This window comes from Lineus longissimus, chromosome 13, assembly GCF_910592395.1.
Source record: "Lineus longissimus chromosome 13, tnLinLong1.2, whole genome shotgun sequence".
In the NCBI taxonomy this organism is placed as follows: Eukaryota; Metazoa; Nemertea; class Pilidiophora; order Heteronemertea; family Lineidae; genus Lineus; species Lineus longissimus.
Window position 1 is genome coordinate 4,043,723 of NC_088320.1, and position 17,092 is coordinate 4,060,814.

The following is a 17,092-nucleotide window of genomic DNA, read 5'->3' on the forward strand; positions in this document are numbered from 1 at the left end:
GACTCGCTAGGAGAAACATTTCATTGGTATCCCTGCAAGTACCAGGACAGACTATCGTCCCTATTCCCAAGTCCTGGGGTGAACAAATATCAATGTTAATCCAATGCAATATTAAGGGATTACTGAATGAAAAGGGTGACTGGGTTTACAAGCTACTCTGATTGACCTGTCATCGGGGGAGGGCGCAGGGACCCAAAGGGGAACCCAAAGCACAAGACTCGAATTGACAGAGAGAAGAACCATCTCACAAGGGTATTGGGAGACTCGAAAGAAGCCCGAGGGAGTAAAGAAGTGATTATGGAATTTCCCTCCTACAGATTATCTGGGTCAGGTGATTCAATTATTCTCATCTTTGAGAACTGCTATTACATCAATAGGCAAACGAGAGCCATTTAATGTAGTCAGATGCTGGCCTTCCGATGGAAAAAGCGAAAACGTCCTCGGAGATTGGAGACAGAGATATTGACACTATTTTCATCCCGTGATATGGCCCTTTGAAGTTGCTGAGGTATGTAGGGTTCCGTTTTCTTTCTAACCTTATTAACAATTCTGTACAAGGCATTGCAAGGTGTTCCAGCAGGGGTTCATGTGTTTATCACAAAACTTTTTGTATCTTTGTGTCACAGATAATAGGGCAATCATCTAACCTGTTAATAACAGAAACTGTCGCTATCGTGTACGCGTTAGCTTATCAAGCCACGGCTATCGTAAAAGGGGCCCCCATTCTCATCTCATACTGGAACACCTTGTTTAACCTAGAAATACAAAAGACGATGCTGTCACATATTACAGCGTTTCTTCGTTCCTTATTGTAGAATTACACAATGAAGATAAATATGATGGTACAGGTCACACCAGAAGCAAAGTTTGTCTTTAAGTTATAAATCGTTACCTCTGCCATACGATCTGCTGAAATAAGCACTCTCAAGTCAAGTTAACACTTTTAACAACAGGCTGAAATAACCACCTAGACAGCGGACGGTTAGCCTAAACCATTAAGTCTTTCGAAATCTTGCACGTCCTGTCTCATTCACATTACACCACTGGACAAGGGCTGCACTTACGGTTTCAGTTTGGCACCAATGGGTTAATTTCACCAATCTCGCATCGCACCTCAGCATCTATGTTGTCTCAGCAATTCCTTTGTCTTTGCTGACCGATTCTATGCCGGGGTGATCAATTGCCCGCTGCAACCTGTGACCTCCAATGATTGCGGCAAATAAGGAAAGATGTTGGTGCAGATAGTGTCAGGAGTGGTCAATGAAAAAAATGTTTCATTATGGGACTGGCCTGTCAGTGCCGCATCCGAGATACAGTGTTTTGTCTTTGCCCTGATAGAGACACAACAGGATCAAGGACAATTAATCAGGTACTTCAGCCCTTCATCACTGCTACTGGAGTCTGAAGAAAGGGGGCATTTACCCTAGCCATTATGCACGGTTAGTCTTTATCTGGGCGACTACGCCGGCAAAGTGACTGATTTCGCGTATTAGTGCTACTTGGTGTCGAAACAAGACAATTGCTGACGCTGATTAAGCATTCATGACTTGCTCAGTTACCTCTTGGGTTTTATTAGCAGAAAAGGTTCGTTCGAGTGTTCTGGTGCGGTTGGTGAGGTGTTTTCGAGGTCACCCATTGTCTGTAACAAGCCAGATGGGCCCGAATCAAGGAATATGGATTACGGGTTGAAAACGCTGAATCTGGATCATGCTTCTTTATTTGATTATACTATAAATCAAAATAACTGACAAGCATGTATTTGATGTTGAACGGCAAGTTTGACGTGAGTGAATATAAAAGGCGACCAAAATATGAGATATTCAATCTTAAATAAGCTAGAAAAGCTGTCAGAATGTCATTTTAGGAAAGGGGTTGGCGACATGTCGAAATTTGAAAATGACGGATATGATGAATTGTGCAGAGAATTCGGCTTGGTTGGTATTAGTATAGATTTATTTTGAGGCTTCTTCGTGTCATGATGGTGTTCATGGTCGTGTGATAATCCAGGTAGAAAATCTCACTATCATGGCTAAGATACTAGTTAAAGATCGGATCTATTTTCGTTTGATTTAGCCGGAATTTACAGGAGATTTGAAAAAAAAGTAGTTGTAAAATTTTAAGAGGGAAGTGAACAAGATCGAAAACGACTCTTAGAGTAATTCCAGGCATTAGTAAATTAGTAGATTTTGGTTGACTTATTAATTATGAACAGAGATTCAAGAGATTCATTTGAACTTAGTCAACGCAAAGGACAACGCATAAGTCGCCAAACACTAAAACTGTGAAGTTAATACGGAAAGCAAGATTCAAACAAATGTCTTTGAATCAGTGATTTGGTGTTTCTATCATGCTCATATTTAGATTTACCACCAGCCATGCTAAGTAGAACCGCATTGATGGCATTATTGACTTGGGGTGACAAACGTCTGTTGGCTGATTGCTAACAATCTGCCCAAATCAAGCTGATAATTAACAACCTCAGGTACTATCAGCGCAATAATGCGAGGAAATGAGAGAGACGCAGCCAAAGATCTCATATATTGTATGGCGTATAACATGATTTTACTTGAAGGACGAGGTAAGGCTGCATTGTCCACGTCATACTCGCTGTAACGAACTGATCATTGCCGCTGTCGTTTTCTAAGTTCATCGTTCGTTTTGCACGGTTTTATGGACGAACGCCGTGCGATGACTTGTGGGATCACAGGCCACAAATGGGGTCGACAACACAATGTATGTGCATGGCATTTTGTACCAATTCCAAAGTAAAATCCACCAACTTGCTGCTCGGCCTCTCGCGAATCAGACGAAGCTGCACCTCCTGCATTAAGAATATGATGCAATTATGCATAGGTGGTCCCTTGCTTTCGATCTTCTCGAAAACTAAGCCATCACCCCCCCCCCCCCACCCCTTCTCTCCTCTCCTCAAGAAACACTGTTTTTGTCTCCCTTCAACTAACTTTTAGTACCAAGTTAACCAGAAATGTTACGCTTACATTGGCACACGCAAGAAAAACATTCTAACGCATCAGCATACATATTAGTTGAACATGTCCGAACGTCCGTAACTAATTCATAAGCTGGACAATGATAGATTGGGCATATCTTTGATGACACCAACTTAATTGCATTGACCTGGGTTTGTCTGCAATATTACAAAATGATTGAGATTCACTGTGGGTCTGTATGACAAGATATGATGAACTTGTGATGGACGTTGGCGTCTTCGCAAATAATCTGTTAAAATAAGGAAAGTAGGTAGTTTGAGCGAATGTCATTAGGTTGCCCCCTAAATGTAGCCAAGTCATGCCAGTTGGCTAATTAGACTTTGCATTTTCCGATATCCGTGTGGATGAACTTCGGTCTGCGTGGCAAGATATGAAGAAATTGCCTAGTGGAACACTGGCATTGGCAATCATCAACTACACTACGTATAAACAATAGTATGTTATCTGTCACTGACAGTTGGACCAATGAGAAACGTCATTGGATCATTCCCCGCAGTTGGAGGCTGGGAGCAAAACAAGGGGCATACGCGCACTCCAAGTTCTAAAATCGCGATAAGAATCTTACATGATTCAAGCTTGTATTGGAAACTGACTAAGAATAATGATGCTCAAACAGCAGACCTTCGTATCCAAAGGCTTGCGACGGGAGGATGATATCATTCTACCTCAGCGAATTGTCATGATGTGGTCAATGCTGGGCATGTGTTTATTTCATAATTACATCTCTGTATCCTAACTGTTATAGGGGTAAAAACGTTGTGGCCGAAGAGGCTCGAAACTCATTTTGGAGTATGCATTGTTTTTATGTCTATAACGGACGAATGTCAGCCGTGTAATGCTAAGCCCTCTGAAAAACCAGAAAGCAGCAGGACTCTCTGACAGTTAAATGCATGCTACATAGAAACGATAATGCTGACTGATGATAAAAACAAGGCCGCATCCTCCCAAAGTAGTTCTGGATTACACACCACTTGTGTCACAGACAAGCAACTATAGCCATCAGTGGCCGCCGATCATGTGTTGAGAAGAGCTGTGCTTGTTGTCATCAATCTTTGCAGCTTATCACTTCTTGACTGTCTCTCAAGGTGATTCGTCAATGTAAGATCTAACTAAATCCGCCTACAACCCACTCCCCAAGACACCGAAGCGGTCATAAATTGCCTATTTGGTATTTGCCGTAATACCATTAGCACATACTTGCTTTTGGGAACTAAGTTCCCGAGAACATATTGGGATTTTTTTCCTTTGAACCACTTATTTATGACAGTCTAGATGATATCATAGATTAATTTGACACGACCAATGCCAGACCTTTATCAGCGGTAGTTTGTATTGACAATAGTATACGTTAGGTTTATTTTATAAATATAAATTTGGCATGATTTTTTAAACGGGCATTTGGTCGTTATTGGTCACGGACAAAAGAAAACATTTTTCACTGTCCAAATACTTTTCAATTTCCACGAAAAGTACTGATATCAATTTCTAATTCCCAATTTTCCAATTTCCAAATACTTTCCATTTTTTACGAACAAAATGTCAAATACTTACAGCCAAACAAGACAGAGAACAGAAGCCAATCTCTGTAATGAGTGATATCAAAACATATCCACAAAATCGAAGGTACCGATATTCCAAACTGCAATGAGTAAAAAAAGCTTGCACTTCTGATTGGTGCCAGATACGAAGTCAAACAAAAAGCAGATTGAAGAAAAATACAAATTTCCACACCAAAAATCAGATATTTTCCCGACAACCAAGCCATGCAAAGAGCAGGTACTCCGACAAACAAGCTGAAATGAATCTGATCAGAAATTTTGCAAGTTATAACTTCAGAGCTCAGTCTCCTAATGAAGTGCCATGATGAAATCCAACCATCATAAAGCACCATAACCATTAGTAAAGATTTATTTTTCAGTTATGCAACATAGGCCGGACCAGTTTCATATCAACCAATGTGGTTTACCCGACCCCCTGGAATATATGGCCCTTCCTTTCGCAGGGGGCAATAAAATTGCCAATTTAGAGAACTAATGGCATCTCCATGGTAATAGTAATGGAAAGACATTAATTTTTCCGATTTCGGTTAAGATTTTGCCGCGCTTTTAATGATACCTTCAAATTACCAGTGACCAGTAACGCCTAGTTATATTGCCAATGAGCTAGGCATTCTTACAGAAGGTGTATCACGTGGTTGAGAGTTGAGATAGGCAGATATCTAACTTTCTCCAGAAATCGAGTTAGGCAATTTCTTAAGGAGTATACCGACACATGTATACGATATACGATATGAAAAATAAAAGTTCTTCGAGATCAAAACGTTCGATTTAAATATCCCTTTAATTTACAACCTTTGAACAAATACTTTGCTGGCATAGGTTGTAAGCCATCTTTTAAATAACGTAAATTGTACAGACATATTCGAATTATATCAGCATCGGTGTGTAGGTAACATAACTTGTAATTTTGTATAAATCATTCTTTGACACTTAACTCATAATTCGCGAGTAATCGATAGATATTTGCGGCAACAGATTTTGATGAAAGTTTGATTAATCTATTCTCGTATTATTCACAAAGCAGGCACATTGATGAAAGCTTGTATGAACTGATTCTGAGTTCGTCTCTATTATGTAAAAGTCATTCATCAGCTTATTATCAGTAAAATCAACAAGAACCCGACATGTCTGATTGCACTGTCAGTATACGTCATGTATGTAGTGACAATGTGCGCTCATGCCCTTTTTGAGACACTTCAAGGAGAACACTTTCTTTAACTTTTATCCGGGAGTTCAAAACATCTCATCAGAATCATTAATTCTCTAATATGGCAATATCGTTTCGATAGCTACTTATGCAAAAAGATACTGTCTACAACCATTGGTAATATTTGCCGTCGCTGATCAAAAGTTTAAAAGCAGGCTTGGCGATACCCTTGCAAAAGTGAAGAGTTTTCTAAACTGACCGAGCTGGAGGAAAGCTGGTTACCATTCCCCACTTCAACAACTATCTTGCTGTCTTTCAACAGCGAACCCCTGGCGGAAATTTTCCAGGTCGCCCTGGCTTAAATGTTTACAGAGAGCAAACGATATTTTCACAAGAGGAACTCATAGCAATTTCTCGTCTTTAGCGGTCACCCAGCCAACATCAAGGAACAGACTCCTGAAAAGGACCATCCAAACCTTTGTATGGCCTAATCGTTTTACAGCCCTGAAGATTAATGCACAATGGTCAGAGAGTGATGTCCTCCCACCTCCCTAAACATGATGTTGCCCCTTATTGTGACAGGAGACATGGGTCTGGACCGGTTATATTTAGATGACCAGGGTCCAGACTGTCCTGTCCCAGGGTCCAAATAGTCTTAAGATTCACTTTAAAAGTAGAAAGTAGAGACGAGTTTGCTTCCAAAATGATAGATACACTGTTCATATTTTTTTTCATTAGAGGAGACAAACCGTAATTAAGACTTTGAAATTATATTGAATTCAATGAGACATTTCACCTTTTGGCCGATGAAATCAATACTGCAAGCGCAAAAATTACGGGGCGAAATAAACTTCAAATGTGGCTGGCTGGCTCATGCATGAACTAGGGCCTACAGCAAAGGAGATAACTCAAAAGTATTTGAACAGAGCGCCTTGTAATTTCGATAAAAAAATAAAACTCTTGAAGTCAGAGAATTACAAATGTTATGGTCATCTATTTTTTATCTTAGTTTTTCAAAGACAGACTCCGTTTTCGATAAGGCACGCCTCAGCATCCCGACCACGTTTTCAATCTCCAGACGAACCCTTCAGAGAGATTTGTCATTCGCTGTCACTTCCGTTATTCGGCACATTTTATTTATCTGTCATCTACACCAAGAGGGATGGTTGTTGCGGTGACATGAAAAGCACCGCCAAAGGGATGAGGGGAGGAAAACCCCTTTGATGTTGATGGGCAGGCCGAAGATTGGTTGGGAGCCAGAAACTACAGAACCTTCCGAGATCAAAATGAGAGAAATGCCAAGATTTTAAATCGATTTCAGGATTTATACGTTTCTATTTCTGTTTCTAATGATTTTATTCAAATTCTTCGTCAATGAGAATAGCCCTGAATTAATGATTCCGTCAGAGAAACAAAACTGAAGCCATCGTTAACTCCTAAAGTGGCAAGACTGTTTCTTAAACGTTGTGACCGGTCATGTTAAATATTGGGAGATATTGGTATTCCTAAATCTCAGCCACTTTGGTTATTATTCTGAGAGTGGTTTATTCAGAGTGCCAGATTTGGAAATGATATAGAAGGGCTTTGATAAAGAAATGAACAGAACAATATTGACATCGTAATAGTCAGGGCCCACTGATTTGGTTTCTCCGTGATATGAGAAGGTTGTGAAATTATGAAAAACGAACGATGTTGCGGCACAGAAAAAGACGAGCATTTGAAATAACCGCATGTGAGCAAATTGTTTCTCGAGCTCGATCATCAATCAACACAACCTTCGACTGTTTGTAAGAATACTTTAAAAACTATTGGCGGAAACCTACATTTCACGTTCTACCGAAAGCGAATAAGTTCGTACACTTAAGGATGAAGAACATGGTCAAAGCGTACCCCATGCCAGATATATGTTTCAAAGGAAGCCAGCTTATTATTATTTTAGACCTAATGAACACCTTGACGTGATTCATAAACCCATTAGGAGTAAGCCTGTTCTATTTGCTGAGGAAGTTGGGAGAAGGTAAACGCGAACGTGTCCTCTAAAATGGTCGATGTAAATGAACGAAATGGAATAAGGCACTGCCACAAGTCCGAATTTGAAATCCAACTCACCTGTCACGATTATCAATATGAATATACATATAATGAGATGATCCATTGGATCGACGAGGCTATAGTGTCTACTGTCCGTCCACAACTATGAATATACATATACCGTAATCCAAAAATATGCAATATAGTGCCATATGGTCAAAGTCCGATATGAAGAAGATCAAGGAAGAGGTTTAATGTAAAATGGCGATGTGGTGATAGAATGAAAACTACTCTAGATAGCAGGAGTTTTATGGTTTATGGGCCCAGCAACAAATGGCCTAATGGTCTAAGAAACTATTACTATTAATCTTGTTTCAACATTTTACATTAATCACGTTTTTATAACATACCGTTTATAAAATTAGCGCCAGATCTGGGCCAGATTCGCAGGCCTACATCCTAGAGCCTCCATCTAAATCGATTTGCTAACAATACGTGCGTTGCTATTCAAGCCTGCAAGTGTGAAGTTAAATATCTTTCTGGTCAAAATAATCATCAATTTTTTTTCTTCAGATGTTTTTCAACATGGCTAGGAATATCACACATTATATGAGCAGGGTAAACGGGAAGGTATGTACATGTATAACTATTTCTCATTGGAGTGAGCTTAAAAGTCTTTAGCTGAACACCAAACAAGCTGATTTCTGGCACAGATAAAAAATCCCGATAAAAAGTTTATTGGAAACTTATCAATGTTACTGACGTTTACGGTGAACTTCTCTTGTCTTCTCATCCACAAGAAAGTCCGCGAATAGAACTTTAGATAAGCATTAGATATGATAACTAGCAATTGGATTATATGAGATCCACAGATACGGTTCAACCGATAATCAGTCAGATGCATGCCCCATAAATTATCAATTTCGGTCCAGACTCATCAGGAGTTATGATTCTAATCATCTGGATGAAACATTCCATGTCATAATTAAATGAAACAATCAAAGGTATTGAAAAACAGTATAGCTCTATCTGGAAATTTGTAATTTGTAATTTGTCATTGGGTTTACTGTCATGGCTTTCCCAATAGTGGGTTTTGATTATAGGCGTATTTCATAACTATGTAATATCTTGAACTTTCTGCCAAGTCTTAAGACAATGAGACCACCAGAATCGTGGTACGATTCCTTATCGCACATTTGTCCGCAAGTGGTATTGGTATGAGATTTTGATATTTTCGCACCAAATTGCAAAAACACGTTGATGCCAGCCCTGCAGACATGTCAGAAAACAGAGAAGCAAACCACTTTTGAACGTAAGTGGTGTTGAAAAGGGCGGGAAAGTTGTTCAGTTGTAAAGTTGTTTTTTTTTATTCTTTTTTATTCTTGGGGTTCTGATTTCGAAATGCAACCCAATTGTAAACAACAGCTAATCGATATCGTGATTAATTGATTTTTGTCCACGAGCTTTTAGAAAATGGAGAGACTGACATGACGGAAAAAGCAGCCTCGATTGGCAAAGTGCTGCCATCTTGTGTTAGTAAAACATGCAACAGGTTTTTTTATGACCGCCAGCCTCTCTAAAAATGAAAATGAACAAGACGTTCCATCTTTTTGTGCTGGCGGGCAGGTATGAATGTTTCTTTACCAGATTGAGCGGTTACCTTTGCTTTGGTTGCTATCATGTAAGTTGTCCAGTGTAAGGAAAGGAGGATCGCTACTGGTAGGGTGTGCAGTAGTAAGCAAGTGACTGATCTGATGGTAAAAAAGATGTTTAATGAAAGATGGAAAATTGCGCTTAAAACTTCAATGTCCGACTGTTGATTTATATTGTTTGTGGCTAATGCTTCTGAAATCCACTCCTGCAATGTCTGTGTAAGGCAGATGACTGTTTTCACTCTAGATGGGATTTCCCAGTGGAAAAGACAGATTAGATTCTTCATTGAAGATTTTTGGTAAGATCCTAATGTTTAGTTTCTGGCAAGGTGTACGCACAATCTTTGCAATATTTCTGTAAGACTCTTAGTCAACATACTGACCAAAAATCGACTAAGGTTGGCCCAATTGCGTTACATTGACAGATTGCGAGACAGCTTTCCCTAATTATTAAATTTTCCATTGGCATACCAATTGTTTTGGTTAGTTAGCTTAAAAACGTAGGCAGTTAAGATGCGTCGTAGTCTACAGCTATGTTCCATGAAACAGCTCACATTGTCCACGTGAAGATTTTTCACAACGTTCAAAATATATAGTATATATTAGGACTATCATTGTTTGTGATTGAATTGACAAACACTACAACAATTGTATACGACTCCATGCATGATATATGCACACATAAGCCATGTACATGCGGCTATACTGAGGTGTTAGTCGTAAATCAACTACTCCATATTTTATTATTGGGTCTTTATGGTCGTGTTTATTGCCAATTAATGTGCGACACTTTATCCCCACACGCGTGTAAAGCGTACTTAAGATATAAAATACACTGATTTATTCTTGTCGATGGATTCTGAAATGCTTTAGCTAACATACTTCGACTTGACATACATTTACATTGACATCATTCCTGCTAACAAAAAATTCAACTCAGAACAACCCGAGATTTTAGATTTTTAAGATTCAACCAGGGCAGTAAGCATACCACTTACTTTTCCAAGTGGGCCTGATCGTCTTTCTGATACGACCTTTATTACCGCTGATATTTCCCAGGACTGGGCATAACAGGTCTGCACTGGTTCATTATGGATCCTTTCCATGTCGGCAGAAGGCAGTTTCACACATAAACACGTTATTCTCAGCAAATTTGCGCTGGTTCCCAAGGGTGGTTAGTACCCTAGCGCTGGGAGAACCAGGGCCTCAGCGCAGCGAACGATAAATCAAGATAATGTTTTTCCTATGTAGATTTAGTTCAGGTCACAATCGTGTCACAGTAAAACTTATCAAAGGGGACCAAAACTAAAAGCGGTTGAGTGCAGATGGCTAAAGATGTTGGAAAATAAATGGTTTTCTTACTGCAGCTGGCCTTGTTGTAAGGCTTTCAGAATCCCAAAGGGATAAAGCAGTGACAAAGGACACAGTGACCATCTCAAGAACCAGCAATAAAAAAGCGATGCTCAATTTACTACAGGTTTGCAGCTGCCCCTGTCTTAGACATGTTTCGCCCGCCATTCCTCACCCCAGGGACCAACAAGGGGGTTGGCAGAAGGAGTCTCAGTGACCAGCACAAAAATAAGACATTTATCTCATCATGCTGATAGGTTTCTCTCATTTGTTTAATGCTCTCACACACTTGGGGCCAATTTGTCTGATAGTACCCTCATTAAGATGAACGATAAACGCCTACGCTTATCCAGGCTGAGGAATAAGTGATTTTTGCCTGAAACTATGACTTAATTGTTCTTTGTCAGGGCAATTTCCTAAAGTTTTGCCGTAGCAACGGTTCTACAAAATTTGTGACGAAGGAGATTTTCGTTACTCTTTTACTAACGAAAACTCTTACCGCCGTGCAAAATCACCTCATCCGTTTTGTATGCTGGCCCCTTATATGTAGGGGTTACCCAGCCTATACAATTCATACCTGTGGCTTGACACATAATGATAAAGTTAACAACAGTATGACAAGAATCTTGTTTAAGAAATTACATTTCAGAATATGAAAACTATGAGCTTGACAAGTCTGGGACCAGAATAAGAATCTTAGCATATCCTGCCTTTCCCAATCTATCACAGATGTACTCGGGCATATATTCTGGTAGAGCACAGATAAAATCCTCCTTATCTAGAGTGAGAAAAGTATCAGGGTCCACTCCGTTTTTAAAACTCAGTCGATGCAAACATTATCTTCAAATGTGAGGTTTGTCGTCGTGTCTCAGACTTCATGCAACTGAAACTTCAAAAGATGATACGTTCAAAGGAGACAGGTGACATCATTGTTACCGGTCATTGCGCGTGTACCGGACTGAGGGACCACTCAGGGGGTAATTGGTCACTTTTCATTTTGCTGTCTCCCTTTTCTATCAAGTGGTCAATTTGAACTTGTTCAGGCGAGATGTCTGAATAAATAGCACTACTGGGCTGACTTAGGACGGGACCATTCCTTTTACTTGACATCATGCCACTGGAGTCCCTGGAAAAAGCTAGACCGTTGGAAAACGGGGCAATAGTCCGTTGTATCATGTAGGCCTGAATATGAGAGCAACTGTCAATAGTCTTCAAAACAATGCTTGCCTGCGTTACTGCCTAGGCCCGTTTCTCTCCCAAAAGTACCAACATGTAAAAGAGCACGATCACTTAGTATAGACTGGAAGATTTCGACTTTCCAAGTTGAGGTTAATTGCATATAAATCAGCAAGAGAAATTGTTGATGGTTTGCATGGCGAGGGTAAAGTCACTTTACAATACACAATACCTTTGCAGGGAGAGTTTTGATCAATCCGGTACGATAAGCAATAAGGAACTATTTCATTTACGACCAAGCTATAGATCATCCACCAGAGAACATATTGCAAATTTCATATCAAACAACCTGGACCGAGCAATTTATCACAACAACATTTCAAAATCGACACTGGCAATATTTCATTTTTTTTACAAATTGCAGGATGGAAACTCGTGGACAGGAACACAGAGGAAAATTGTCCATTTCACGCTCTTGTGATGAATAATCTTGAGTTATGACGGTTACTCTAGTAATTTTACAGGAAGGATCTTTTGTCAGTGGCAGAGTTGCGTGACCAATTTCCGCTTCTGGTCGTTAATGGCAAAATAGTTTTGTTCCTTCCTAAAAATCATGTAATTAATTACATGATTTTTATCGTTGGCACGACCGGTTGCTGTGTGCACGTAGAATTAGCTTTTGGAAGTCGGGCACAGATTAGTCAAAATCCGAATCAATTGGAGCTGGATAGATTCATTGAAACTAATCAACAAATGAAAAAGGGCATGTGAAATTCTGCGGACCTATTACTCACAGTCAGAGCACCAGAAAGGTTTTCAGTCATGTCTCTTTGTTCCATTACGTTTAATACTGGACAGAGGCAATTTATGAATATCCGGATTCTTGGCAGGGTTGGCATGTGATCCATGTTTTTCGATTACTTGTTCTAAACCAAAGCTTTGAGACTCATTTATCAATTTCTAGCCATACAATGCATTTTACAGACCTGCGTACTCGTCCACAAAATAACAGGTAGCCTAATGAAAATGAGAACACCACTCAATATGGAAATTTGTAAACAATATTTGCCACACAACACTCCAAAAAATATCCGATTCATATACCAATACTGTTATAATACCATCTCTTCCAAAAATATCAGTTGAAAATGGAACCAAGTGGCCAAAATGCGTTGTGGTGACCATTCTTCTCTCTATGTTAAAATGGAATGTAACATTGAGTTGCATTGCTTATTCCAATCGTTCTACAACATAGCATCGTTGCAAACACTTATATCAAAATACCCAAAATAAGACAACTCTGATAGCTCGTTTGACTTACCTCACGAGAAAATGAATATTCCCCCCCCCCCCCCCTTCCAAAAAGTGCTTTTTAAAAGGAATACCAGATGGGTTCTTATTTGCAATATCCTATGATTCCAACTTTTTTTCTGTTGATTCGTACTTTGCCATACATGGCTTGGAATGGGTTAACATTGCTTTTTGATACGAGTGTATGTAGACATTCTAGTATTATGCAAAGAGAAGAAACTGTCAATGCAAATATACACCGAATGCACATATAATGAACTAGAAAAAAACGGAAAATGTTTAGCCAATGGCGAAAATCTAGGTCACAGAGATTTTTAAACTGTTACAATCTGCAGTCATTCCCAGTCGGCTTTGAGAAAAACTCACCAAGTTTTCGTTCAGGTAATAATTAATTTCGTTAAAATAGGATGTTAAGATTGTTATTTTGCAGAAACATGGTGTCAACTGGACGAATTTGTCGACAAAACTAGACATAACTTGCTCACAATTCACCGATAGAATTTCAATGCGTCTCTTCAGGGCCGCATATATTAGCATAAATGCTGGATTAAATTCAACGAAAATATCCGTTTCCTTGTTTAGAAATACAAAAAAAGTAAAAGTTTCGTAGGAAATTGATCGAAGTATCAGTATTTGTTTTCAAAATGTTAAAAACATGTATCGAGAATGCTATATAGACAAAAGAGCTTTCATTCATAATGTATTGGCCGCCATTGGTAGCTACAGTCACGTGGTATGCGATTTGCTGAAAGGTATCGTTGTCGGTATCATTGTGACTAACTTCATATACATGTACATTGTAATTCCTGCTTTCTTAAAATAAATAGGGATTGTGATATTCGATAACATTGTTGGTGGTACAGTTATATTGTGTAAGTTAAATTCATATTAACCCATTCGCTTCTAGACGCAATAATCATGGTTCCAATACTTCGTAATCCGTGAAAAGGCCAATTCAATGGCAAGGCCTACCGAGACCACTTAACAGTTGAAGCTACATTTACTTACCTAAGCCTGCCAAATACTGCATTACTTGGCTCATTATTGGCCGGGTTAATAAATAAAGTTTATCCTTAGCGAGTTATTTTTTGTATTTAATATTCCTATCAGAATCAAGCAGAGTGTAAAAATGTCCAGTTTATATCGCCCGAATCTAAGTCATGCTCACTCTAAAATTAGTATCTCAATGATATCTAACTCTTACAAGACATTGCATTTATAACTGTACATGGCGTGTACGTGCGATATAAACTTCATGCACAGCTGCCATGCATACAGAAACAATTTATTTATCTGCATATAATGGGACAGTTGGTCTGGCTTCGACTGCAGTATACTGGCCGTAATGTATCCAGCATTCTCTTTGATGTTTGCCGGCTTGAATGGGATAGTAGCAGATATTTCACCGAGTCTGGGCTAATTGCCGCAATAAAACTGTCGGTGCCTTTATGTTCACCGGCATTTGGGTCATAAAGTTCCATCATGAGTCCGGATATCTATCATTGCTGTGCTGCAACAACGTGTAGTAGTTGGTCTACTTTAGTGTAAGATAGGACTTTTTCGATGGCTTAACCCATTGACTGTGCACTTATTCCACACCGAATGTGGCGAGGGATATGTATTATATCTATTTGGTGGTATTGGTAAAGTGGATGTATATCCCTCCGTGGAACTCTCGAACATGTCGGATATTTCTACACCCTTGGTGATAAATTTCCTGAGATTGTTAAGTTTCTTGTTAAGAATTATCGTTAGTTTCCGATAATAATTTCACAGGTTTCTTACAAGATTCTGGTTTAAAATCTTAGCCAAAGCCGGAGTCGTACGAGAATCGGTAAAGTTGTAATACGAAACGAATACGACTTTAAATTACGATAAGAATCTTGCTATGTCTGAATCATAACATGATTTTTGTCCTGGGCACCGGCCAGAGTTAACAGGATTCATTTTATCTGTTATTGCTGTATCATCTTTACACCAAGTTATTCTTTTTATAAAAAAGTAGACCAATTTTTACTTTGTATCAACTAGTGAATTTGAGATAGGAAATTCCACGTCCTTCCGATCCCATGAATGCAACTGTGATATCTGATTCGAAAAACACTTCATCCTGTGCCATAAATGTGTATTTTATTTGTCAAAACGCCATCAACAGAAATATACAATACTTCTTCTATACAATCTGTATAATTGGAATCTTCAATAAGAAGAAGTTATCTTCCCTGACCGTAAAATGCGAATTGATCTTGATGATTTCCTGATGCAGAAAAAGAATAACCGCATGTTTTGAATTCCACTAACCTCTTCATTACTGATGCATTTTTTAAACATTCATCAAATAACACCAAACCTGAACCATCTTCTTCCTATCGACTCGTCTTTTTCAAGCAATGAAAAATCATTCTTTGAATAAATTTTTCAACAACATGATTATTTGTGGTAAGAAATATTGGAATCGAACTTGAGAATCAGATAAATGGGATGTGTGTATTTGATCATCGATGCAAATTCAACTTGCATCACAGTCATGCTTCTTATCAATTTCCTTTCTTTTTGATTAATAGAAAAACGTTGGGGACATGAAATGGGATTGATTATCCATCTTGTCAAGTAGATGGACAGATTATTCAAGAGCAGGCGACATCTAGCTCGAAAATCCTTGTAAGATTTTTGGCAAGATCTTATTTAGTTTGGATGAATGCACGTCATGTACAATCAGTACATAATTCTGGTAAAATTATTAGTTAAGATCTTACACTAACTAAAAGTCAAGAATATTAAAACAAATATACGACAAGTACACAAAACTGAATACAATCTTAGCTAAGAATCTTTCTGATGAGAATCTTATCTATATTTTTGTATATATATGTTAATTAGCATTTGCATACAAAACATATTTAAAAAAACGACAGCATTGCTTGGCCACCCAACCCACTCCCATAAACACATCACGACCACCTCTTTTCATTGATAGTGAATTATTGAGGGGATAATAATCGGTCCCAAATTGAGGTGAAGCGGGAATTGTCATAAAACGAGCAAAACCGCGAATTTACAAGAGGCGACATCTATGAGTAAATAAATAAACCATCGTCAAGTAAAAAAAAATTCTGAAACTTTACATTATCGAACGTTATCGAAACAACAACAAATTTCTGGATGACAAAATTTCGATTTGGTTTCGCGATGGACGAAGTGCGTTAGGAAGGTGGGAGCACAAGTAAGATTTCTAAAATAGTTGTAGCTTGCTCTGGCATATGTCTGATGATGTATGGTTTGGGGCAAACGGCGAGCTTGCGCTGACTCTTAGAGGAAACCGTTACTCAGATCAAAGGCACCGACCTGACTCCATTCGGAGTCTGGATGAAGAACATTTAAGAGATTTTATGAATTGTTCACCGTTCTCGTCCTAAAATAGGTATCGAGTTGAGCACTAATTTATTTACTTGAATTTATTGGTGCTTAATCCTCAAACTAACCATAAGGCCGACTATCAGCTTTGTCTACGACCGCCGATTTGCGGGCAGGGGTACCAAAAACAAGCTACTTTGCTCTATTTCAGGCATCAGTTTATGATTCGAGATCTTAGAGTCTTTTCGGTTTGGATTTTCGACGTGTTACATATATCAATCAGGCTTGAAACAGAATTTGGGAGACCTCGCGGGGTTGCCTTTTTGAAAATATTGCTGTGCAGGAATAGACTTAAGTATCTATTAGTGTCGGAGGGCGAAGCATGAAACACGTTGTTAACCATATGATCCTTTACTACGAGTCCCACCAACGTGACAGCACGATGTATTGAGGATGTGGCCCCAACTATTACCAGAAAGCCCAAGAATGAAGCTCAGTTAATCG

The 17,092-nt window shown here is 38.9% G+C and overlaps 1 protein-coding gene across 7 annotated transcripts in view; it reads left to right on the forward strand.

The window, feature by feature from the left end:
- The window catches only part of LOC135498474 (homeobox protein Hox-B4a-like), a 129,011-nt gene that overhangs the window by 35,588 nt on the left and 76,331 nt on the right, over positions 1-17,092 (forward strand). For 2 of the 7 annotated variants that reach the window (XM_064788770.1, XM_064788779.1), the window contains exon 1: positions 13,997-14,106. The exons of 1 other annotated variant lie outside the window; for it this stretch is intronic. The gene's annotated coding sequence lies outside the window, so the exon portion shown is untranslated. Of the gene's footprint in view, positions 1-8,318; positions 8,376-13,996; positions 14,107-16,437; positions 16,458-17,092 lie in introns of those variants that run through there. 4 more of the 7 variants (XM_064788771.1, XM_064788778.1, XM_064788772.1 and 1 more) reach the window with 4 other exon arrangements.